Source organism: Cuculus canorus, chromosome 6, assembly GCF_017976375.1.
Source record: "Cuculus canorus isolate bCucCan1 chromosome 6, bCucCan1.pri, whole genome shotgun sequence".
Lineage (NCBI taxonomy): Eukaryota > Metazoa > Chordata > Aves > Cuculiformes > Cuculidae > Cuculus > Cuculus canorus.
Genome location: NC_071406.1, coordinates 20,419,877 through 20,446,062, shown reverse-complemented (window position 1 = coordinate 20,446,062; position 26,186 = coordinate 20,419,877). Strand labels below are relative to the sequence as shown.

Below are 26,186 nucleotides of genomic sequence, written 5' to 3'. Positions count from 1 at the left end.
TCTCCAGCAGCAGTCAGTATTTAATGCTTCAGCAGAAAGCAATGGGATGAGAAATCCAGCCACAACCACTGCAGATACATAGCTGCTTCCTCATCCTTGCAGTCAATTTCCCCTAACCATAAGGCTGAAATGTTGCTATAGGACAGTGCACATCCTCTCATAAATTCATTTGACTTGCTCTCCTGAGGCAACAAGTTTCATATTAGTTTACTGGGGGAAAAAACTCCTAATAAAAACACATCTCCAAAAACTATACCCACAGACCCTTCAAAATCACATCAGTTTCAGTCTTTATGATATTTGGACAGCAAACAGCAGCAGAAGAGAGCCAGCATCTAGCAGCACGCTGTATTAGATATACCTCCACACACAGAGCTACTCCCAACAAAGTGGAAATAATAATAGCTGAAGAGAAATCACTCAGGTCTTCTTGCTGTTTCTGTGATACTTCCATTTCAATTGGCAATAGTGATTATATTACAAGGGAGGTGCAGTGCATCTGCTGGTCCAGTACGAACTAGGAAATGTCTTTATAATTGGGAGGCTGTGCAGGGAGAGAATGGCCATGTTGATGCAAATGAAACCGCAGCATCGAGTTACTCATCCCAAAGCTAAGGAGTCTGTTCGACTTGCTGCAGCTGCCGGAAATCACCCAGTGTGTTATTGCTTACACTCTCAATCTCACAGCTGTGCAACCCTTAGCATCATGCCTCAGGGGAAGCCCCCAAAGCAGCACAGCCTCTTGCTGACACTGCTCCACTTTTAACATAGTAACTTAAGTGCTCATCAGCCAGAGTAAGGAAGAGAAGTGAGAAAAAACACTGTGCAGGTCTGAAAACACTTGTGCACTAAGTTACTACTCAAACAGATCCTTCGCAATTCTGAGTTAATGATTTCCTGAACATCACGTGGAATCCCATCAGAAGGTATCCAACTCTTAAGAGTAATGTACAGGGAGTACTGGTCCCTGATACAGTCTGTCTTGGGAACTGGCACCAGATTCCTTAGGAACAGAAAACAAAACTGAGGGGGGTAATGTGCAATCTCAACAGGTACGTGTTGCCACACGACACCATACAGCCACCACCAGTCACAGTTACCCCTGATCAGTCTATTTGCTCCTATGCAAGGGCACAGGAGCGTACACATTGTTAATTACTGTCTACTGTGTGCGAAACAGCTGCTTTCAAATGAGAAACTAGTAACTTTTAAAGGTCTCCAATGCCCTTAACTCTGTCTGGTTCTGATATCAAAACCCCTTTCCTAGAAGGCTCTGCCCATCTGTCATCTATACTGCCTTCTTCAAAGGCATCTGAGCTTTTTTTTCCAGGGTCTCACTTTCTCACTTTGTATTTCCCCTAGCATAAAGGCCACTTCTGCGCATACCCAAAAGTTAGAGATGCCTGAATAAATCCATGTCCAGGTCTCCCCAGGAGCCTGAAACTCGGTGCTCTTCCAAGCAAGGTGTCTAAGAACAAAAGGAAAATAGAATAAGAGTGCAAAGTGTGTTGAGAAGGAAAAGGGATGGAAAGGTTGTGCCAGGAGCAAACCCATGAGTGATTGTTTATGTACCTGAAGGCTGGTTAATACAGTACAGCACTTGGCACTCTACCTGTGCACACTCTCTTCAAACTATGAGTCTTAACAATATTTCCTATATAGTGAAACAGACTCCACCTAAACAAAGGACTAAGGTGTTCTCCGCTAAGCTCTAAACTAGAGGGAGCAATTACCAAACAACAGATACAGCTCTTCAGCATCCTGGTGAGTTCCTTAGCTGTTGAACTACTGTGTAAATTAGAGAAAACACATTCAGCAGCAGATCTTCACAAGAAAAATGTTTTAAGAGGGGAGAGATCTATGCTCTGTTCTTGAAAGGGACAGCTTACATGTCTGCCTTCAGGAGCTGACACTGGACTGTGATGGTGGAGCACAGGAGCTTCAACAGCAAATAGCTGAGCTGTGGTTCCATACTGAAGGGTAACCACCCTGATGCTGGGGATTAAAACATGTAACTCTTCAGCATCTAACCTCCAACTGCCTTGCTTCTTATTCCATTACAGGGATGTGATGTAGGGACTTACTCTGAAACCTTACTCAGAAGTAAAAGACCTGCAGTCCCCAATGACCACAGTCTATCCTTACTAGACAAAATAAAATAAGTAATTCTGCTCAAAGAGTGTTGCTGACAGGACAGGGTATTTTACAGCTATCTTGACCCTGCTAGGGAAACACATGCTCTTCCCTACAGTATGTTTCCAGACCTCTGCATCAGTGAACAAGCTCTGCTGGCACTTTCATTTTGCCTTGTCTTCGAACACAATGGGATTCTGATCAATTCTAGAACACTTTAAAAGGAAATGTTTGAAAAACAAAGCAGATATAGTAAATAAAAGAATCGCTGGGGTAATGATAGCTTGGCCTGTTCACTTTCAAAATTCTTTCTCTGAACATTGATCCCTCTCCAGTAAAAGACAAATATGTTCTTTTAATTTATCACTCAAAATCAACTTGGATCTCTCAACTCCTTTAATTACATTTTTAAAATATTACGTTTGCATATCACATTTAACACAACATCAAGATTAGAATTTAAATATTTAGTCAGAACTTCCCTATGAGGAAATATACTACACGACACTTGCCTGAATTGAGAAAGCATTAACACTTGGAATTAGAGTGACACAGTATTTAGTTATGGCCTACATGTTTGCTTTCAAAAGTATTTCCAGCCATTATGACTTCAAATGCGGAGGAAGCGAAGTGAAAGTGTCAACAATGAGACTGCCACCGGGGTGGTCAAAAGAAATGGCTACAACAATTTAAACAGCTAAATAAATATAGGCTAAAAGTCAAGTCAAGGGTAAAGATATAAATTCATACTGCCTCTGGCAGGAATCAATTATGCTGGCTATTCTGACCTCTAAATATTCTTCTGGAAAGAGGAACATGACGAGTCTGCTCTTATTCTCTCACTTTTTGTGCATCTTCTCTCAGCTCCTTTGCAAGTTTCATATATACTTGTTTAAATTTGGCAAGAATATTTTAAAAGTGAAAAGGGACAAACTGTTTTATCTGTGCTAATAAATAATATTTTTTAAAAATCTTGTAACTACCGTGGTTGAAACGCTCTCTCACTCACATGTACTTTAAGGTAAAGACTTGAAATTTTTAGTGGAGACACCTTTCAAACATGAAAGATGTGCCTAAACATGAAAATTGGCATAGAGTTTTTGAGAATGACAATAAGGACTGAATAACAGCACAATGGAAGAGGTAAAACCAGACAGAGAATAAAAGGTGAGGAGGGATTGAAGGCTTAAGTAAAAGGTTATAAAATCCCACCTTTCCAAAAAGTCAGTTTCAAGTTTCTTCACTGTTTAGGAGAAATATAAACGAAATAGCAAAGCCATGAGGTGTCATGATCACTGGAGGACAGTTATAAAGAGCAGGTAAACAAAGCAGACGTAAAACAATATGAGTGTCCTCAAAGATGAAGTGTTATCATGCAGCAGGTATTCATCTATGCTATGTATCTGAACATATAGCTAAGGATTTGCATTAGCTCAGCTCACTTTGAATAAGCCAGCACAATCAGTAGAAGTAGATTGGTTGGACTAATATACTCAGCTTCTCAGCACAACTAATTTGTGAAGCAGAAAGCTGCCCTAATACAGTTAGACCATTTGCAGTGCCCTTATGAAATGTATTCTTAGGTACAGTGGGAATCTCTGAAGTGTAAATATACATTGCTTTGGTTATCAAAATAAATACACAGTAAAGGGTCATATGCTTTCAAAAATTAGGCTATTTGCTGATTATTCATTATTTAGTTCTGCAAATTTTGTTGCTCTGCTAACACAGGTTTTCTTTTGTCACACTGATAAAATTTAATTATATATAGATGTTTAACGTAGATGTTTGATACACCTTAACAAATAATGTTAATAAGAATTCATCGCATAGGTAGCATGAAAAAATGGTCTTAGCTTATTATGCACCAAACCCTGAGATATTAAAGAACTGCCTGTGCACAGCCAGCAGCCATTTGCGTTTTAGTATTGCTGCAGCGTTATACAATAAGCATGCTCAGCATGTTCCCTACTGGAAACTGTTTTTCAACTTCCCTCTCCTCAACTCAGCATTCAAATTCCAGCTTGGCAGATGATTTTGACCAACCCGAGGCCTTTGTCTTGTCACATCCACCCAAGAAAAGGCACAGGAATACCCTCTCTTATACCCTGCAGGAATACCCTCTCTTATACCTATGCAAGCACTGACACAGATCTAGGAGCTCCAGAAGCCTTCAAGTTTTCCATGAGGAAGAACACAGAAACTGGTGTGGAGCCTCTGATATTACAACGGTCAGATCATATTCTTCAAACTTCAGTAAGTCATTTAAAAATTACAGTATGAGCGTGGTTCTTTGCATCTGACAACTTACAAGCAACCAATCAAAATATTTGGGATGGCTGGGCTTTTTGATTTTTATCTTTTTCTTTTTTCTTTTGTTAAACACCAAAACCATAAAAATCTCCTACAAAATCTTGGGTTTATCTTTGTAATAAGTGTTAAAATTAAAAAGAACATCATTAACCCAATTCTCCAATGATCTCACAGGGCTGTGTGCATTTTTAAGACATCAAATGAATACGCTGCATAGCTATCAGCAGCAACTTGGTGACAGATTGGTATCTGCAGTAGCCCAAAAGAGTTCTTGAGGATGTTACTCTGTGGCTTTATTCTACTGGCAAGCTGAAAAAAAATACTAGAAACTAAACAGCAGTAAAAATACCAGAAAATCTGTTGTTTTCTTTAGAGGAAATATTTTAAGAAAAATGTATGAAAAAGACCCCTATAAACAAAAACTACTTTCGCCAGCAGGAGACAACATTCAATTGCTACCAATAAAATGAATATAGCTCCATGGCACGAGAGTGAAACCATGACTTCATTCAAGGCTTGGCCTCAAGTGAAGCCAAAATTAGTAAAAAGATGCTTAAGTGCATCTTTCTCCCTGGAGAACGGAGTCAATAAAACTATTCGTACCGGAAAATATAAATAATTAATATCTACTGGAACACTGTAATGTTTTGAAACTACTCTCTTCAAAAAAAGCTTTATGACTATAATAATTCACGCTTTCTATCTAAATAAAGGACTATACACATCAACATATAACATTACAATCTGCAGGTTTAATGTACACCCAAAGCAGTCCTACGTAGGCATTCAGGACCACAAAAATGTCACTTACAAAGAAAAGATGTAAAATTAATATTTGTTTCTATTATTTGCTTTTTGACTTTTCACCACACATGGTGTATCTATTTAACCAGGAACACCAATAAACCCGGAAAATCTTTAGCAACAGCATTATTTCAACAACAAATACAGACGGGGGAAATTTGCCATAAAAACCATATCATGCACAACAGATTGCTGAATGCAGGAGATCATGATTTTATAAAATGCAACAAGTGATAAGATTTCTCCTGCCACTGATATATATCTAGAGTGTTGATAATTCACCTTCTCTTCTAAGAACAGTAAGAATAAGCTAAAAATAAGGTTAAGAATAAGCTACTCTGTTATCAGCTAGAAAATACAAGTAGAATTTAATTTCAAATATACCAAAAAAAAAAAAATCCTGAGAAATGAACTTGATTCTTTATAGATCTGCATCTGGATGGGATTACCTGAGGCACAGTAGGGGGCTTGGTTCACTGATGGTCCTCCCCAGGGTTGCGGGGAGGAACCACATTCTTCTACGTGGTTACTTTGATAATCAGGGATTTAGTCATAGTATAATTTTTTTTTACTGGTGTGAACTAATAGTCTCTCTCTTTTCCCTTTCACCACCCACTTGCACAATATTTCAAGAGCTACTACTCCTCTTTCAAGTACAGCTGCATAAGCCTAATTTCCTTAAGAAATCAACCAAAAATATCAGCTATACTAAGATTTCAAATTCCCAAATTTAGTGACCACAGAGTCACAGAATGAAACAGTTGATTTTTATGAAGACAAAACATGCATAACCAATAAACTAAAACATTTCTCTGTAAGGCATAAGTCTTCTCAGTAATTTCAACCACAGCCTCAAAAAGGTGAAATTTTAAAGCGCATTTTCAACTACAGACAACATTTCCCATAGTAACTTCACCATTTTAGCCAGCAAAAATTATACATAGGTCCTTCCCCAGTTGTGCACATGCACCTTTGTATACTTGACACAAAGGCACATGAACAAAGGGTATGTGGTATCATAACATGAATGTGTAAAGCTATAGATCACAGTAAGATTGACCTAAAATTAGATCCCAGTTGCATTATGGCTGTAGTGACCTAGCATCATAATAAACATGTCTAAAAATCCCTTTCAGTTCACTTTCTAATTCGAAGTTGAAAATTCTTCCAGAAGGCTGACAGAAGAGTTGCAGGTCTAATAACAAGTATGTACCCATCCAATTCCCGAGGCACTCTTTTCACTGAGACAGTGATGAATAGAAGCTAAGCAGCTAGCCCATTCCCCTATCACTGCCTGACTTTTAAGTACCTTATGACCATTCAACGACAACACCTTAGCCAGAGGACTCTGCTGGGACAAAATTAATTATCTGCCCTATGCTCTCCTGAAAGGCACTGCTGTGAAGGTATGTGCCTTCCACTTTCAATTCAAAGTATCTTTTTTTCAGTGGATACACTTTATGATATTTCGCTTTATCAAATCTCCTCTTATTCTGTCTTTTCCAGGAGACCTGAGAAGAGAGGGTGAATACTCCGCAATTTTCACTTTTCCATTTGTTTAGAAGCAAGAGTGGGTGAAGAGGGCATAACAGTAAACAACTGAGTGACTTAATTGAAAGCTACCAAGTTAAACCTTGAGCTAATCTGAAAGTGAATGGTTCGATAAAGACTCTGGTACTACAAGGGAGTAAAACAATAGCAGCTCTGCGAGCACTCCAAGTCCCCCAGAATCATGGGGTTTCCCTCCTCCCCCCAATAAAACACTCAGACAAAAATGCTTGCTTGAGAATAGCCTACTCAGTTGTCACGGCGCATGTTGCAAGTAAGCAGTGCTATTATTCATCATGCACACTAAAACTCATGAGTAAATACATTTTGTGGCTTTCAACAATATTTTTCTTGCTTACCCTTTCACGCCACACAAATGGCATTTACTAAAGATTGGTATGGCTTGGAAAGCACAACAGAAAACATCTGCAATGTAGCTTAGTTTTCAACATAGCTTAGTTTTCTTCAACGTATTCATGCTACATTAAAAGGAAACTCTGCTCAATTCTAATATAGAACAAGATTTTAATCACTGAGAAGTTCATTAGCAAATTCAGATCCCAGATTGAAAAATACCCAACCTCCTCCTGAAGTCACCACGTCAGCCTATTTCATCCTCGCAGAACTACCAGCCTGGTCCTCAGGTGGGAAATGCCCACAGGCACCAGGGGAGCTCTGGTCTTCACTCACAGGCAGTCTGGGGAGATGGGTTTCCTCTTCCCAAAGCTGCAACACCCAGCAAGGAAACACAAACCCTGGTGCTGGTTCATCATCCTTTCCTTCCTCAGCTTGTGTGGAATCAGTTGCGGAGACACTCCATCAGTTCCTGCTGCTTTCAGCAGCACGTTTATCACAGGGAGCTACAGATCTCCAGGCCAGCTCCAGACCAGCCAGCTGAGGCACTGACACCGGAACAGCTCCACCAGCACTGACCTCAGTACAGAACAGTTTATCTTGATTTGCAGCACAGCACAGATGAAAAACACAACTGACTTATAAGCATGCACAGAAATGACTTACCAGTATGAAATAAATAAATGTAACACGACCCCAAATTCCTTTCACGACTCTGGAAGGGGCAGCATGTTAATGAAAGCTACAATTACCACCAATACTTATTTATCTGCAAGCCTTACCCTAAGTAACAGTATCACTTGATTGCATTTCCACATCAAAATCCAAGGACTACACTGGATGGTGAAGTTACAATCAGTAAATGATGTCCAAGTTCCTGCCCACATCCCTCAGGAAAACAGATGAGGGTCAGGCTCCCCTCCATGTAGCCCATATTCCCTAGTTCACACTCAACAATAAAATATATATACAAATCCCTCTTGCTTATGAAAGAGCAGGGTACCAACAAGCCCCAAACTGAATCAGGACATCAAGTAAAACATTTCATGAAATGATTTATGAAGTAGTAACCAAAAGCTATCTATCTATCTATCTATCTATCTATCTATCTATCTATCTATCTATCTATCTTTTCATTAGAAAGCCTATGCACAAGCGGTCCCATGCAGTTTGATACTGTTTTAAGAAGCATCCTTGGTAATATTTTGCATTTTAACATACAAAAGCTCAAGAAGTCCATCTTTCTTTTATCCCTAATTTTGCTTTTACACAGCTTTAACATTAAGCAGATTTTCCACCAAGTTTTTATCATGACATATATTTATGTTCCTTTTCCCGTTCCCCCTATTTTATTGTGGAAAGAAAAGATATGCACTGATGGAAAATTAAAGCAGAGGTCCTAGAAAAGCCAGCTTTTTTTTGAGGATGGGAGATAAGACTACAGGAAGAGGAGTTATTGGAGACAATCATATGTAAATCCCAAAAAGAAAGACACCAGCATTGTCTACATTTTTTTTCTTCAGCAATTATTCACAACTCCCATTTATCACAGGTCTCATTCAAACACTATATTCATATTTGAAGAGAGATGTGGAATTATCCCAGAGCTGTCTTAACCTAGCAAATAGTTTTGGCTTGTGTACATTTGTAGATGAGTCATATCTGTCTTATCTACATTCAATCCCTTTTTCAGGGTCAGAAAAACCTACAAAAGATCACTGAAGCAACAGTGATCAAAACTCACTGGTAGGACTTCAAATAGCATCAACATTTTAAAAATGTGGTGGTGTTTGGTGATGTTTCACTGACAGAAAGGCATGTTAATAATCCAGTTTTTCTCAGCATCATAACTGGTTTAGAGCAAGGACAGACAGATACCGACACGCGACATTCAAATTTATCTGTCAGATAACTTTACCAGTCTTGGCATAGATTATACTTACCTTGCTTCGGCCTGACCTTCCATCTGCTTGTTCAGGGGGGAAAAAAAAAAACCCTAAACTTCAAGGTTCAGTTATGAGAAGCACCTTTTAAGAGCAAGTTTTAAGAGCAAGAGTTTTAGATGGCAGAATCGTCTGCTGCTTTTTCAAGGAAAACATTCAAGCTTTGGAATGAAATTCCAAACATCTGACATTATGTATCCTAAATAAAGACTTCTATTTCTTCAACCAATATTAAACTAAAACTTTATTATTCGCCTATTGTGTCTGTCCAAATCAATGTGCTTTTCAACAAAAGTAAATTTCTCTTTCCAATAAAAAAATGAAACAAAAAATCTAAGATACACAGTAAATACTGTGTGTGCTCAAACCTAAATATTATACATTAGACTCGGGCTTCTCAGAGCAAGAAATAAATTAAGATTAGTAGAACTAATACTGAGCTTCAGTAATACCGGAGATCAGAATCATGTCTCTGTCTGCAAAATGTCTGATGCACGCAGAACGATTAGGTCCTATTAAGACGATCAAAAAAGCTCAACATCCAACTTCAAACTACAATACGAAATGTTTACATAAACCATAGTTTCAACAGAGGTTAAATGGGCAAAAAAGTATATTTCAGAATTACCATAACTAGGCAGCAACAAAGAACACCTGTTTGCTTCAGGAAATCTTTGGCTCTTTTCCTTTAAAATTCTTTAAATAACTTAATACTGGGAGTGTGTTAGAACACGAGGTGCCTCGTCCACAGGAAAAACATTTGGTTTTGTTTCCTGCATGCACATATGGAATAAACAAGTGTATTTCAAAGCTGTGACTCCATTGTAACACTGGAAATGCTGTTCTCTAGGGATGTTCCTATCATTATTTTAGTGCACAGTGTTATTTTTATCTCTGTGTGTACTTACTATAAGTACCTAACTGCCTCATAAACCTAGACTTAAAATCTACTGTACTCATTCTAGACAAAACTGGTAATTATACGATAATTTGTTCAGCTTGGAGAAGAGAAGGCTCAGAGGAGATCTTACAGCGACCTTCCAGCACCTGAAGGGGGCTACAAGAAAGCTGGGGAGGGACTGTTTACAAAAGCTTGTAGTGATAGGACTAGGGCCAATGGGTATAAATTGGAGAGGGGCAGATTTAGACTAGACATAAGGAAGAATTTCTTCATGATGAGAGTGGTGAGACACTGGCACAGGCTGCCCCATCCCTGGAGGTGTTCAAGGCCAGGTTGGATGGGGCCTTGGGCAGCCTGATGTGGTGGGAGGGGTCCCTGCCCATGGCAGGGGAGTTGGAACTGAATGGGCTTTAGTTTCCCTTCCACCCAAAACTATTCTATGAATTACATGATGATACGCTGTTTCATTTTCTCTATTTAAAGTAGTGCAGAGTGACACATTCCGTGTCCCCCGTCCAATGTGACAGTCCATACCTGCTGCAGGTGTATGATTTCACCACTGTTCTCCGTCAAACTCCTCGTTGTGAGACATATGAGGAAATAAATACTTTAACATATACTCTCAAATCTATCGTCTAAACCACAAAAAAGCCTGTTTCCAGATAGATGCCAAGTTACACCTGCTTTTCTACACATTACTTTTTACAGGTGGCGTGTTTGAATGCAGCGATTGCAAATCATAGAATCACAGAGTCACCAGGTTGGAAAAGACCTCTTGGATCACTGAGTCCAACCATTCCCCTCTGCCACTAAACCATATCCCCGAGCACCTCGTTTACCTGTCTTTTAAACACCTCCAGGGAAGGTGACTCCACCCCCTCCCTGGGCAGCCTCTGCCAGTGCCCGGTGACCCTTTCCCTGAAAATTTTTTTCCTGATATCCAGCCTGAACCTCCCCTGGCACAGCTTGAGGCCATTCCCCCTTGTCCTGTCCCCTGTCACTCGGGAGAAGAGGCCAGCTCCCTCCTCTCCCCAACCTCCTTTCAGGTGGTTGTAGAGAGCAATAAGGTCTCCCCTCAGCCTCCTCTTCTCCAGGCTAAACAACCCCAGTTCCCTCAGCTGCTCCTCGTACGACGTGTTCTCCAGCCCCTTCACCAGCTTCGTTCCCTTCTCTGGACACACTCCAGAGCCTCAACATCCTTCTTGTGGTGAGGGGCCAGAACTGAACACAGCATTCGAGGTGCGGTCTCACCAGTGCTGAGTCCAGAGGGAGAATCACCTCCCTGGTCCTGCTGGTCACACGTTTCTGACACAAGCCCAGATGCCATTGGCCTTCTCGGCCCCCTGGGCACACCGCTGGCTCATGTTCAGCCGCTGTCAATCAACACCCTCAGGTCCTTCTCCTCCGGGCAGCTCTCCAGCCGCTCTTCCTCCGGCCTGCAGCGCTGCACAGCACTAACACTCAGCCGGAGAAGGCTGCGCACAGACCCCGCGGTGCTGCCCGGCTCCGGCACCGGCTGCACCTCCCCGGCGCCTCGGTTTCCAAGGAGATCCGCGTTCCCCGGGCTCCCTTTCCCCACGGCCGTGGGAAGCGGCGGCGGACGCGCGCACCGCCCGCTTCGGCTCCCCCCGCATCCCGGGCGCGAAGGACACCGCCTGCCCGCATCCACCTCCCCAGACGCCGTTCCTAAAGAACCTTTCTCCGATGAAACCCTAAGACCCCAGCGAAACGGCAACCTCTTCTCTGCGATTTATTTTTTCTTATCCCCCCCCGCTGGATTTTCAAGGGCTCAGCCCCCCTCCCTGCTGCTCAAACGCTCTCCAAAAACCCGCAGCCTTCTTTCTTTGAGGCACCGCCGGCGCCTCCGGCTCCGGAGCCCGAGGGAGAGGGAGAGGCGAGCCCAACGCCACTGCCCAGAGATTTATGGAGAACAACTTCCACACGGTTAATTCCTACGTGATGCGATATGACGACGAAATAAATGTCTGTCCTCTGTAAGGCAAACACAGGCCACTGAAACCTTTGGGAACAGTTTGCAAAAAAATAAACCGTGTATCGTTAACCAAGAACTACTATGAGAAATAAATACTTGAAAAATAACAGTGTATTTTGCATTAGTATTAAAATGAAATAAATGCAGAGGGCTATATAAATTCCTATGTGTATATAATCGCATTAAAAGCAACACAAAACAACACTTGCAAAATTACCCAAGAAAAATGTGGAGGAAAAAAACAAATCTAAGCCCATTATTAGATATGCTGCAATGTCACATTATTTTTAATTAAACACAGATGCTACGAATTTCCTACTGAGAAAGGATTAGTCTTGAATACATAGCAGAATAATAGATTGTTATTGCTAAATATTTTATGATATTGGTAAATGATCCATCTAGCATAAATTTAATTTTACTTGCTCTCCAGGTTTTCATGCACAATTGAAGTTTGAATTGCATAGGAATAATAGTAAAAACATTTTTTACAGTGAATCTGATCACAGAACTTACACGATTTATTTATCTTGGTTTGACATTGATGTGCATCCTTCCAATCCCACCGCACAAAATGCAAAAAAACCCTGGCTTTACTAACCGCAAACAAACAGCAAAACCCTCACTTATATTTAAAACACTGAAGTGTGTGAAGAATCTGTAAAACAACTGACCTGTTCAAATTGTTGTTTTTCCAATCCATGGACTGTTTTTATTAATTAGGAACCAAACCAGATTGATCATCATTTTATAACGTTTGACATATTCACTGTCTTCCTAGTTCCAGCAGAATCTTCTTAAATTTCCCAGCACTGTGTTTTATTGCTGGTACCATATGCTTTATTGTTCAGCCACAAGAGCTTCGCTCTGCACAAAGACTCATTACCTACTGCTTGCTGAGCAGCTCCAGCCTCACTGAGGCTGCCTGTGTGATCACATGGGAGTTTTGTCTGAGAAAGCCAGGCATGCCACTGATTTTACTGGCTATGGATATTTTTATCAGCTGAGGTCTACTATGAGGAAGGAATATCAAATTCTAAAGCTTCCTTACCTCATTAAGACAGCAGTTGTTACGGAAATCCCCTCAACTTTTCATTGTGCGTATTTTTTTTTTAATTATTATTACTCTCATTGTAACACAGGTTCAAGTAGAAATTAAAGAGAGTTGCTGAAAGTAATATTTTCTTGTGGGGAGCGGCAAAACGCATGCATTGTCTGCATCGCACACAGAGCACACTGAAATCAATATTCTAAAGAGGTAATATTTTGCCAACACTTAATCTGCCAGTGTTTATCCCTTACGTAGAGGACCAGCTTCTCAGTGAAAAATTTGTTCCTAAATAGCAGCCCCTTGGTTTAAATTTGTCTCATCAATCAAGGGCATTATCCTGTAATCTTTGGTCATAAAATTAATTCTGGTGGTTTCAGTGATTCTACTCAGGTGAATAAGAATTGGACGTTTGAGCAAGGATTAGTCTCAAATCCAAATGACAAATTATATAGTACAATGAAGTCTAATCTCTTCTTGATAATAGGTGGTGATGCTCAGGGGTTGGTTTCTTCTGCGGGTTACTGTTTGGTCTGGGTTTTGTTGGGTTTTATAAACAAAAATTTGTAAATTTAAATAACATTTCATGTTGGTTAAAAACTTAATACTCACCTAAGCATTTTATACTGAGTAACTGAATATCTACACTTAAAATTATAAAAGCACTTATATATAAAAAAAAATTATTTTCTTCACTGATACATTATCAGTATCAGGGATCCACTTTGGAATATTTGGAGACAGCTTGATTCCTACTGTAGAGTAAATTCACAGAATATTTTCATTTAAAATGCTTAACATACAGCTAGTGATGATAAATGATAAATGAAAAAAAAGCTCTTCTCTGCCGTGAAAACTGGTACTGAAAATGTAATTAACCATAATATTAACATTGCAAAGACGCAGCTATTCTATGGAAAAGTCAATTATCTCTGCAATAATTCACAGCATTTTGAAAATATAAAATGGAAAAAAGAAACTATTTTCTCATTAACATTCCATGAACGAAATATCTACTTACTCTATTTAAGATCTCCCTCGTTAAAATGATGACAGCTTGTTGCTCATTGTTGATATTATTCTGGTCCTATGGAAGCCAGTGGAAGTTTTGCCACTGATTTGCATGGAAAACGGGACAAGCGTGACGAACATAGATTCATGCATTTTACTGTGTCGTCATGCAGATCAATGGCAAAACTCCGTTTCTTTATTGCTCTCAGCATCTTGCTCATTGTGTGTTACTAAGATTTTTCTAACAGCTGATATGCAGTCTCAGATTACACCGAATTATAAAAAATGGGTAGTAAAGAGTCCAGAATTACCCAGAACTAAATCTAGTGGCAAATACCTTCTAGACTCTCACATTCATTTTGTTTGATGACAAATTCCATTATCAAGAATGAATGTATTTTAAAGTGCCACCATTTTTATCTACCCAAAGATACGGACTGAGCAGATGGTTCGTGGCTGAGAACCTTCTACATCTCTTAAGCAGGAAACACTACTGTGTATACAATAATGAGAAGAAACGAAAGCAGACTAGATGGGTTGCTAACGAACAGCTGGTTTAGCAACAGCTATGCATATTTCTTTTCCCCTGGCGATATCATTGATGATGTCACGATGCTAGTGTAGGAAGACATAAACAAAAGGCAGGCATTTTTGCTGCAGTAGCACTGGGGGGGGGAAGAAAAACCAAATGTTTGGCAGATGGAAAGAACAAAAACTGTCGAGGAAAAGAGCATTATTGTCACATTTTCTGGGTGTTGTTATATACACTATGGAGCACTTCTTAAATCCTGAAAGGACATTAGAGCAAAACACATTCAAGGACACGATACAGTTAAACCAGTTAACAGGAAAGTGCTGTTTCGGCAGGAGACAATAGCAGCAAGCAGTCTTCATGCTGTATGAAAGGCAGCCTCAGTTAATCAGTTCTTCAAGGTTGGGGGGCCAAGGGGGAGGGAAGATACAATCCTCCAGAGTGTAATTTGGGATTTCCTAATTTTAAGTCGACATTTTTAGATAGATAAATTATATTCTATACCATAGTCTCTTCTTACGGGTTTACTAAACAGAAGGAAGTGTCTGTCAGAGCCATTTTGTTGAATTTCTGCCCAAGCATACTATTGAGGAAGTGCTTTTTTGCCACCATGAAAGGAGTTAAAGATCACTCAAGAGTTTCACAGTAGCCAGAACCCAGACCTCCACAGTCACTTGTCACTCCACAGTGGGATGAGCCCCAAAGGAGACAATACTTTCTGGTACCCCTCCTGTAACAGACAAGACTTCTTCAGGAGAATCCAAATTCACCCCTCCTTGAAAAAGTAGTGGGAGAACAATATGCAAATGCATAGCAGTCTCTTCCACTCAAGGCCACCCATGGGAGTCAAGGTAAGCAAGGGCTCTTCTCTAATAAAAGGTTTGTTGTGAATCCAAATGAAAACAGCATCAAGAACCTGATGACAAATTGTACATAAAAGTAAACTGTCAGGTCCCACACCTTCTTGGTAGGAAAAGCAATTCACAGGAACATTCTTATGCTTTTCCAATTCCACTGAAGCTACAACCAAATGGCACTGCTAAGGAAATTCAGACCCTTAATCATCTCCATCATTAGTAAGGAATAATTACGTCAAGCCTGGTTTATTCTACCCTATATACGTTCAAACTTGAGCGCTTGTACACAGGTCAAGAAAAAGTATTTGTATTTCAGATATACAGATCTCACAAAGAATTTAAAACAACCAACCACCTTGAACCCCACAATAACCCCATACCAGCAATATCTCACAAAACAGACTAAGCCTATGATTTTAACTTCAAATCATTCCCACCTAAATTATTTTGTCAGCTACTGAGCTTAATCTGATGATTAGTATCCTGTATCACCATTGGATGAATCAGATATGAATCAAAACAATTATTGCGACAGCACTGCTCAATTTCGTGGAACGAAAAGGAGCAACTTGTACTCAACGCCTTGCTATTCTGAAGGGCTGAATACAGTATCTTGCAATAAAATGCAGGAGTTCCTGTTTTTCCAAGTACACCAGAAAAACAACAACTTCCACACCACCTGAGAAAAAGAAACTGCTGGAACTGTCTTTTGCAGTCTAGTGCCAAGAAAGGTCTGAAATCCAAGCTTTATGAAATACATTCAGTGGACTATATGTGGTCTACTCCAGCTCTTATAAACAGCGTGGTTTGCATCCATGGTTTGCATTTTATGAGCTACTGCAGCAGCAACTCCAAATCCCTCAGCACTGGCTTTCAGCTTTGGAAGTAGACGGTTAGTGATCACTCCTCTGATAAGATTTATAAACCTTGACTATGCAAACTCCCTAATTTGAGTTTGGGATGAAGGACAGCTGTGAATTTCCCATGGAACTCTACCATTACTGAAGTTCTACAGAATTAAAACATGCACATCTGTGACAGATAACTGTATATTAATTACAACTCTCCATCTGAAGTTACTGTCAGTAACACTAGGATAATCTTGAGTATAAATTCCATATATTACTTTCCAGACCAATATAATTTAATCACTTAAGTTTCCTTTCTTTTCGACTCTCAAACTATCTCCTTGATCAGGACAACTTCCTAAATCCATTGCTGCAAAGCAGCCACAGAGCAAAAGTGAATTCTCTTTACACATACTATCAGGTATACAAGAGCATACTACTCCATAGTGATTTTTAGTACAATAGCTCTTGACAACAACTTCATTTTTAATGATACATTCTTGATACATCTCACAATACCTGCATTTTTCTAAGACAGAACAAACAATCTCATCAGGTTGATATCTCAGAGGAAAGTGTACTACCTTTCAGAAAATACCGCTGAATGGCACTATGCACTAGAATCATACAATCTCTTGGTTGGAAAAGACCTTTGAGATCATTTGACTCCAACTGTACCTGTCCACTACTAAACCATAGCCCGAGCACTTCATTTACCCATCTTTTAAATACCTCCAGGGATGGTGACTCAACATCTCCCTGGGCAGCCTGTTCCAGTGCCTGGTAACCCTGGTAATCCTGCTGGCCACGCTGTTTCTGACACACGCCAAGACGCTGCTGGCCGCCTTGGGCACACTGCTGGTTCATGTTCAGTTGACTATCAGTCAACACCCCCAGGTAATTCTCTGCCAGGCAGCTTTCCAGCCACTCTTCCTCAAGCCTGTAGCGCTGCCCAGGGTTGTTGTGTCCCAAGTGCAGGGCTCAGCACTTGGCCTTGTTGAACCTCATCCCACTGGCCTCAGGTCATCAATCCAGCCCGTTCAGACCCCTCTATAGAGCCTCTCCCTACCCTCAAGCAGATCGACATTTTCTCCCAGCTTAGAATCAACTGCAAACGTACTAAGGGTACATTCAATCCCTTCATCCAGGCCACTGATAAAGTTATGGAACAGAACTGGACCCAGCACTGAGCCCTGAGGAACACCACTTGTGACCAGCCTCCGACTGGATTTAATTTCATTTACCACAACCCTTTGGGCCCGGCCATCCAGCCAGTTTTTTACCCAGCAGAGGGTGTGCCTGTCCAGGCCAATGGCAGCCAGTTTCTCAAGCAGAATACTGTGAAAAACTGTGTCAAGGGATTTACTAAAGTCCAGGTATGCTATATCCACAGCCCTTCCCTCATCCATTAAGTGGGTAACCTTGTACAGAGTTACTGAACACAAGCAAAACCAAACCTCTGTCATAAAGAAACAGGCTTTCTTTCTCCCTTTACAACCTTTCTCAAAACTGTTGGCTAACTACCAAAACCAAAGAACATATTAAATTTGGCATAAAAATTAATGTACTGAGAGATGTATAGCAAGTGGCAAAAGAATCTCTTGACGACTGCTGGTGTATTAGATGATGTGAATAATGAAAGCAGTTCATTTTGTGTTGCTGTAATGCTTGATGCATTGGCCGCATGCAAGGTCCAAAATGCCAGAAGAGCACGGAGTTTCTCTAATAAAACAAAGTAAGTGCTATTTAAAGAGCAAACTGCTTGTTATCTTGTTTAAAAAAACCAAAACAAATTTTAAAAAACCCACCCAAAAACTTGGAAGAAGGCAGATACTTTGAGAGGAGAGACTGCCTGTGCTGTCTTGTATGTGCTTCACAAGCCAGCTTTGCTCCAGCCAGTTTCCATGACAGCTCAGACAGAGCAACATGATCCATGCCAGGGTGTACAGAACTGCAGAGCTATGCTTCATATGGTTAGAAATTGCAAAGATATCCACAGAAGAAACAACAGTGCTTTTCTTGGTTTTAATTTACTGATACAGTCCCTACTCCACCCCTTTTCTCTTGCTTGGTTACTATGTACACCTTTTCTCACAGTACCATCTTCCAGCTTACAAATTTCCCACAAATCTTCTCTTTTTTTCTCCAACTATTTGGTTCTTCTGGTCCCTCTTATACCACAGTAATTCAAAAAGAAGTTTACTGAGTCAACAAAGTTGAAACAGGAGTAAAAAACAGTCAGGAGGAAGCAGACCATCTTTCTTTACTGGACTTGTCAACAGAACTTTCTAAAGCACTACTGTAACCAGCAATATTACCTCATTTCTTGCTTCTATGGTTTCCAGAATAGAGCAGACAAGCTCTTTAGTATTTATCTTCCACTGGAAGATGAATCTTTCATTGTTACAGTCTTTGAATTTGTTCCTGTCTACCATAAACACAAGAATTTTACTTCAAGCAGAGACAGACATAAAAGCATAATAGACACACAGACAGATCTAAACAGCAATATAAACGATTTTGTACATTTTATAGCAGTTAGCAGTTTATGAAGCGTCCCAACTTACAACACAACTTCCCCAATGCACTACTCAGAATATAATAAATAGCGAACTTTTATTCTAATAGAGTTATTTAAATTCTAAAATATGGTGTCTGCTTTGAATTGTTAAACACCCATTTAGGACTTCATTGCACAGGAAGTGAATCCACTGCAACACTTCCCATCTTTGTATATCCCACATACCACCTTAGATCTGTCATTTAAGGCTTAAAAGGACACTGACTTCTAGGTTTTATGGTAACTTTTCACTGTTTCAAATAACCTTTAAAGCCTAGAAACCGATTTTCCTTTAATAATTCTGTCCATTTCCACTTGGCAAGCACTGGTTTATTTTCCTTATGTATATCCAGTAGGGCTTCAAAATAAATTTAATTTACATCTTTGTTTGTATATAAGCGTTGCTGCTAACAACAGCACAGGGAATTTTATTGCTTAGGTTAAGTCTTCTCTACCAGCAGAACACAACACATTTTTTCCTCCCCACATGTTCCATGCCAGCAGACTACATTAAGAAAGTAAAAGTATTTTGCAAGAAATTCCCCTCCTTATACCCTAAAAACATTGTAATAATTTCACTTCCCCTGAGATCAGTGTTAAATTAAATGGAAAATTCTACCATATATTTTAGCATCCAAAATAAATTTCTTAGCATATATACAAGATTTTCATCAAGCTAAAACCTGAATCACTACACTCTTTACAGCAAACTTTTTACTATGTCATTCTAACATTCTAAAGCTTCAGAAAGCAGGCCCTCCGCTTCAGAAATATGCTAAGGAACACTGACTGTCATTCTGTCATTTCTTTCATAGAGGAAGACCTATTAGCAATATTTAAACAACCACATTCATATTAGCAAATTAGTGGACAGTTCTAGGCTGCACGGGTCTAATTTAGTCTGGAGAAGAGGAGGCTGAAGGAAGACATTATCTCCCTCTACAACTACCTGAAAGGAGGTGGTAGTGAGGTGGGTGTTGGTCTCCTCTCACAAGAAAAAAAAGATAGGACAAGAGGAAATGTCCTTAAGTTGCACTAGGGGAGGGTTAGATTAGTTATTTGGAAAAAAAATTCTTTACTGAAAGATTTGTGAAGCACTGGAACAGGCTGCCCAGGGAGGTGGTGGAGTCACTGTCTCTGGAGGTATTCAAAACACAGGCAGATGTGGCACTTAGGGACATGTTTTAGTAGGCATAGTGGTGGTGGTGGTCTGATGATTGGACTGGATGATCTTAAGAGGTCTTTTCCTTAATGATTCTATGAATCTGTTCTATGAAATCCATGACTTAATGATCAAAATGGACTGCTGGTCTACAATTTGATTATACACTTTTCAACTGGTTTTTGAAAACACACTGTGTTCTCCATCTACCTTGCTGAGAGCACAAATGATAACTGCATTAGTCACATGCCCTGAAATTGTGCAAGGATCAATAGTTCTGTAACACGCTCAAGTCTGGGAGTTGTTCTGTAGAAACAGTAATCAAGTGACTGTTTTGCCTAACAGTTCTACCTTAATGGCATGAATACTAAATATAGACTTTTACTACAGCATTTTTATAGCCCAAATGTCTTTAATGTCTTTTAAGTTTTCAGAGATCTTCATGTTTGGTTTTTTTTTTTTTAAATTAAACTACTTGATACTTACCAGCTGCAGGATTTAATGTTCCTGTTAGATTTTTGATCAGAGTATTAAATAGATAGACTTAGCACTCTGACTGAAGTACAACAGACGAGTTAAGTATGTCAGGCTACAGTCTCTGAAGATTGCAGGCTTTTTCAGCCTTTTATGTTCTCTTGGTGCACTTTCAGCAAAGGAAATTTTTGTTTATTTAAATCATTATTTGACATCTTTTCCAGTCAATACATACAAAAAATAAATAAGACTTCCAACTGGTATTATATTCAAATATTTTGAATAAGACTCACCAATTTATGGCACTGACAAAACTTGGACTGTACACTGATAACACCTGATAGGAAGTTGCACCCTCTGATGGTTTCTTACGTTGCAGAAAAGAAGCAATTACTACCTCAGTGTGATTTCTGGCAACTCTGCATTAAATGTCATTGTTCAATCAGATTTATTTCTTTAGCCTAGCATCTTTAAGCACTGAGGATAATATTGTCTCCGTCATAATATTTTTCCTTTTAGGGAAATGAGGACCCTGTTTATTTCTGCTGTGATAAGTGGAGATAATACTGGTCAGATATTTAGAAAGAGTGTAGTCAACGGGTTTGTTTTGATTTTGCAGGTTACAGCAAAGGTGCAAGCTCACAGCACCAGCTGTCATTTGTTGTTGACAGACTTTGACCAGATCAACATCTCCAAGTTCATAGTGGAATTCACCAGTTTTATGACTGGAGAGCAGGAAGTCAAGGTCCTTGGCAGTCTTGTTCCATCTCCCAAGGTGGGCAGATTTCAGTGACCCTACCGCTGCTCTAGCTAACTGCCTGGAACTGCTCTTCTTCTGCCCTATGTCCCTTGTCAGTCACAGAAATCTCCAGGATACAGGGCATGAATGCAGACTTGGGCCATTTAAGATTTCAAGAAGTCTAAAGATCTGCTGGAGTCAAGTGTTCTACTTTCCCAGAGCAAAAGACATTCTCACTGCCCTGGATGGCTAAGAGACAAGAGTGGCCTATTTAATCCAGAAAACATATTTTGTATCATCTACAATGGCAATGAGTTCATAACTGTATCATTTACAGCGGCAATGAGTTTATAACTGTATATTATGTATTCTGCAGTTTTCTTATTATCTCCAGTACGGTGAGAATTCCTCAAAAGTTATCATATTTAGTTTGTAAAATACTTAAAACATCAAACTGGTAGATACTCCGCGCTGATTATCTTATTCTTTTCCTGCAGTTGGAAACAACTCTTTAAAATATGACACTCATTATGATACTGCAACAGACCCAGATCAACAGTTGCCAGCCTTGTGATGTTCAGCGTGTCAAACAATGTCAAAGGCAGAGTTTGCAGAGAAAAACAGTATCTTTAAGTAGACAAGATTACTAGGAAAACTGAACCCTTTGAGGACATGAGAAAGCGGTCATACACACAAAGGCCTGCCCGTTTTTTTCTAACTGTAGAAGTTAACCTAATTAAAAAATACTAATTTCCACAAACCTTGCCTGGTGGTTATCCTGACTATCATTCCACAATAATGACAGCATTAACAGTCTTGAGAGCTATATATAGGCTTAAAAGGCTCTCCAATATATAGCCTTAGAAACTAAATACCTTAAGTGTCAAGCAGGAAACAAAGGTGGATTAAGAGAGCTAGAATTTCAGAGAAATCAAAGAGATATCACTTGTCATCTCACAGAAGTTATTTTTACATGCCAACTTAAAATTTTATACATATGACGACACATGTGAGTTTGACAGAACAGTTTAAAACCCCACAAAACACATTTGCAAGGAACTGTTCCAAAACATTAGAAGCAGCATAGGAGTTGAAAATTTTAAGTTCCAATATTAATGAATGCTGACAGGTAAGTGGAGAGGAAAAGATCAGGAAGAACATGCCTCTATTCCAACAGGCAGAAACAAAGAATATAAATTTATGACAGAAAAAAGTGTGATGCTAAAAGGCATACAAAGAGATGCATCAACAGGTCAAAGTAGTGTTAGATATATATCAAAATACAATAAGAAAGCACTTCGTGATAACTTGAGATGGAAAACACTAACAAGTTTGCGTAAGACTTTTTTAATTCACAGCTGAGTTAACTATCCTAGGATAGAGAGAAAATGCTCACTGGAAAATGATCTTCTAGTAAAGCTCTGAGGGGGATGCATTATTGTGAGCACAGACATCATAAATGTTTTGGGGTTTTTTCCTCAGATTAGTCAGAAAAAGTAAAGATGGAAATGAAAAGGCCATTAAAAATATAACTGTATAGGAATTTGTAGGATGAGAAAGGAAAAAACAAACAAAGTGCCTTTTAAAAAAATAAACCGAGTAGTAATTAGACAAACAGAGGAACCAAGAATGGGGAAAAAGCGCAAACAAGCCAATATTTCAGAAGATAAAATATGGTAAGCTTCTGAAGATGGGTTGTGGAAAATGAGGACAAAGTGTTCATTTTCAGATCTAGAAAATGCATTTGCATCCAATGTATATATGCAGAAAATAAGGCGAATTGGTCCTAAAGTAACTGAATGACACAGTAAAGCAAATGAATGAGAATACCAGAAATACCATGCTGTGACAATGACTGCAACATTTGCTAGGAACATTTGCTAAGAATCCATTAAAAAAAAACCCAAACAATAAAAAGCAGATCCTTTGCATCCAAACTCTCCAGCAAACGTAGATGAAAAATTCAGTGTAAAGTGCGTTGAGCAAAAAGTGGAAGATACAAAAGATACCATTTGGCTCAATAAAATTCTAGAATCTGGTGAAAATATAACAATGACCTCAGACTACTACAGGTGGAGGTGGGGAAAGCAAAAGCCAAAATACCAGACAGGCTCACAGCTGAGTCAAAATCTGGAATCACAACTGGAGTGAAAATTCATGCCTATCCACATATCCAATGTTTGGCTCAATCGAAGCATAAAAACAAGGTGACTCTGCTAACAGCAGGAGCACTGGAACCCTCTGTCCAACATCCAATCATCATCAAAAGCTAAATCATCAGAAAACAAAACTAAAAATTCAGAGGCCCTCGTATACGTTAAATGTCAAACGTAACGAGGGTGAATTTTTGCTAGAGAGTAGGTAACCAATGAGGGCTCTCTCAAGCCATAGCCTGATTGTGTGCAATCCAACAGCAGGAAGAAAACCAGGAAACAAATAGCATACATTCTCACTAGAGAAATACTACAAAGAAACTGCCAAGAACTTAATTGCTACACAACTGTTATTTTCACTATACAGGAGTTCTTAATATTTTAACTAATGGTTATATTTCAAACCTTTTCTCTGGACTGTAAATGGAGATCCTATCTAACTCCTAGCACTGGGATGGCAACAGAGCTGAAATCAATTTCCATAAACAGTTAAAACACTGAAAGCTATTTTTAATGAGACCTTGAGCGGTTTATCTATTTCATGCCTAAATTCTCCATATGAAAAAAAAAAAAATCAAACAACATCTAATTGTTACTTATCTCACAATTGCAGTCTTAGTGATTAAAAGTAAAATGTATGTTTCAAGATCACAATTTAGAAAGACTCTGTCTTATTGAACATATCAGGAGCAAAGGAAAATTATAGCGGCAAGTCTCAAAATTTAAGCCTGACATGAACTTTACAATTCTATTTCTAAATAATAGCAGTAAATAGATGGGGAAGTACTCTTTCTTCTGATACAGGGTGATATCCTGTCACTTGAATTTACAAAAAGAAATTTCTTCAGGTAGGAAAAATTTAAACCATCTAGCACTATTTTAGTACACACAAAGCAGTTAAAAGCCATTTATTTCTCTTCTCAAAGATAATCCCTACTAATTGCTCTAGTCTTGGAAATACATTCTGTGGGAAAGGATAACGAAGACTACTTGTCAAATTGGTCATGTCATTATTTCGCTGCACAATCCAAACAGTATAGCCTGACCCATTCTCAGCATGCTGAATATCAGCCTACAGAAAAGGATCCATGTATGAGCTATTCTGACCTTTCCTGTTAGTTTCTTCTGACCTTTCTGACCTCATTAGACTGCTATAAAGAAAATAAAGGAGCTGTTGGGTACTCTTGATGGATTAGAAATAACAAGAATGTGTCTAGGACTTACTTAAGTACTAAACTGGGCCATTGAATTACAATGCTTTTCAAACAATCAAAATGATAATAGGAATGATGACGAAGAAACAGAAGTGGGGAGAAACAGATTGTTAAAATGTTTAAGTGTGAATAATCTGCTTTTCTGAAATTGTTCATCAGAATCTTTAACCGAATTGTTCATCAGAATCTTTAACCGTACACTCTGATTAAATTTTAGATGATTGGATTTTTAAGGAGTGAGAACAGATATTAAAAAACAATGGTCCCAGCACAGTTATTTTCATTAAGAATGAATACAACTTAAGCATGTTGCTAAAAGAGGCCTTTAATCTCTCCTAGCCAGATTTATTTAATGAATTCCTTCAATTCCCAAAGGAAGGAAGCTCTAGAGCCTAGAATCCAAGTCTCTAAAGTCCCTGCGTCTCATTTGAAAGACTACATTGTAATATCAACAAAATCTGTACCTTTACAGACAAAAAGGTAAGAGATACTATGAAAATGCTTATTCCTTACATAACACACATTTTCTCCAGTGGAATTACTTAGGATTTTTAAACTGGTTCCCATCCCTGAAACGGACAACTCACGCATTTTATAGCTTAAAGACTAAGAAGTACAAAATGTATAAATTAGTTTTGCTCTCTAAATACTGGGGCTCGGCATCCTGAGTAAACTTTTTTTTTCTTTTTTAGCTAATACTTGTACCGGAACAAAACTCTCAGAATGCAAACCACAGCCCCACAGCTTACAATACACACCCCTAGTACTACAAATGAAATTTTGCAGCAGCTGGTCTCCAAGCTGGAATACCAGACACATGCCTTCTTATCTTTCTATTCCGTATTTCTAACTTCTAGGAAAAAAAGTGCTATGATAGAATTTATAGTCACGTACATCTTCCAAGTTCCATATACTGTGGTTTCTGATTAAAAATTCTTGTACTGAACCACTGGAAAACATTTAAGGGAAAAGAAGAATTTTTCTTTATATGCCTAACTACTCCTAAAAGAAAACACTAGTAGATAGGCTGACCTCAGCCAAAGGGTTCAGGCTTTATTAGGGGATGCATTAAAATGCAGGCACTGTCACATAAAATTAAATTATGTCCTTTTTAAAAATAAGACTATGCCATTTGTTCCTGAAATATCCACTGTTCAGTTGTCCTGAGTTATATAGATCCTGCCATGGGAAAACTGTTGCATTTGTCGTAGCAAGGATCATCCCCTTCAGAAATTTATAGCCTTTGGGAAATCTCTGCATGACTCACATCTCTCCTGTGTTAAGCGGGTACACATGCTAGCACCAAGCCAGCACCACAGAAAAGGATGTATATACTGCCTTTGTGCAGTGACTTTCACTGGGGTTTATTCCTACCAGCTAACCTGTCTTAAAGCAGCCACTGGATCAGATACTGATGCAGCACATATTGCTAAGTTAATATGACACAGTGGTTAAAACCCAACTTAATCAGGTTTCCACTACAGATTTCACAATTGCTATATCGAGGCAGCTGCTCCAGCACAATTAGGTTTATGATTTATGCTGTTTCTCCACTCCCCTTGATTTGAGACAATGGATTTAGATTTGAATATGTACAGT

At 39.2% G+C, this 26,186-nt stretch overlaps 1 protein-coding gene across 5 annotated transcripts in view; it reads right to left on the bottom strand.

The window, feature by feature from the left end:
• Nucleotides 1–26,186, bottom strand: part of CSRNP3 (cysteine and serine rich nuclear protein 3) — a 106,019-nt gene that overhangs the window by 34,266 nt on the left and 45,567 nt on the right. The window contains exon 1 of one of the 5 annotated variants that reach the window (XM_009555548.2): nucleotides 12,664–12,880. The exons of 3 other annotated variants lie outside the window; for them this stretch is intronic. The gene's annotated coding sequence lies outside the window, so the exon portion shown is untranslated. Of the gene's footprint in view, nucleotides 1–7,818; nucleotides 7,835–12,663; nucleotides 12,881–26,186 lie in introns of those variants that run through there. One more of the 5 variants, XM_054069235.1, reaches the window with a different exon arrangement.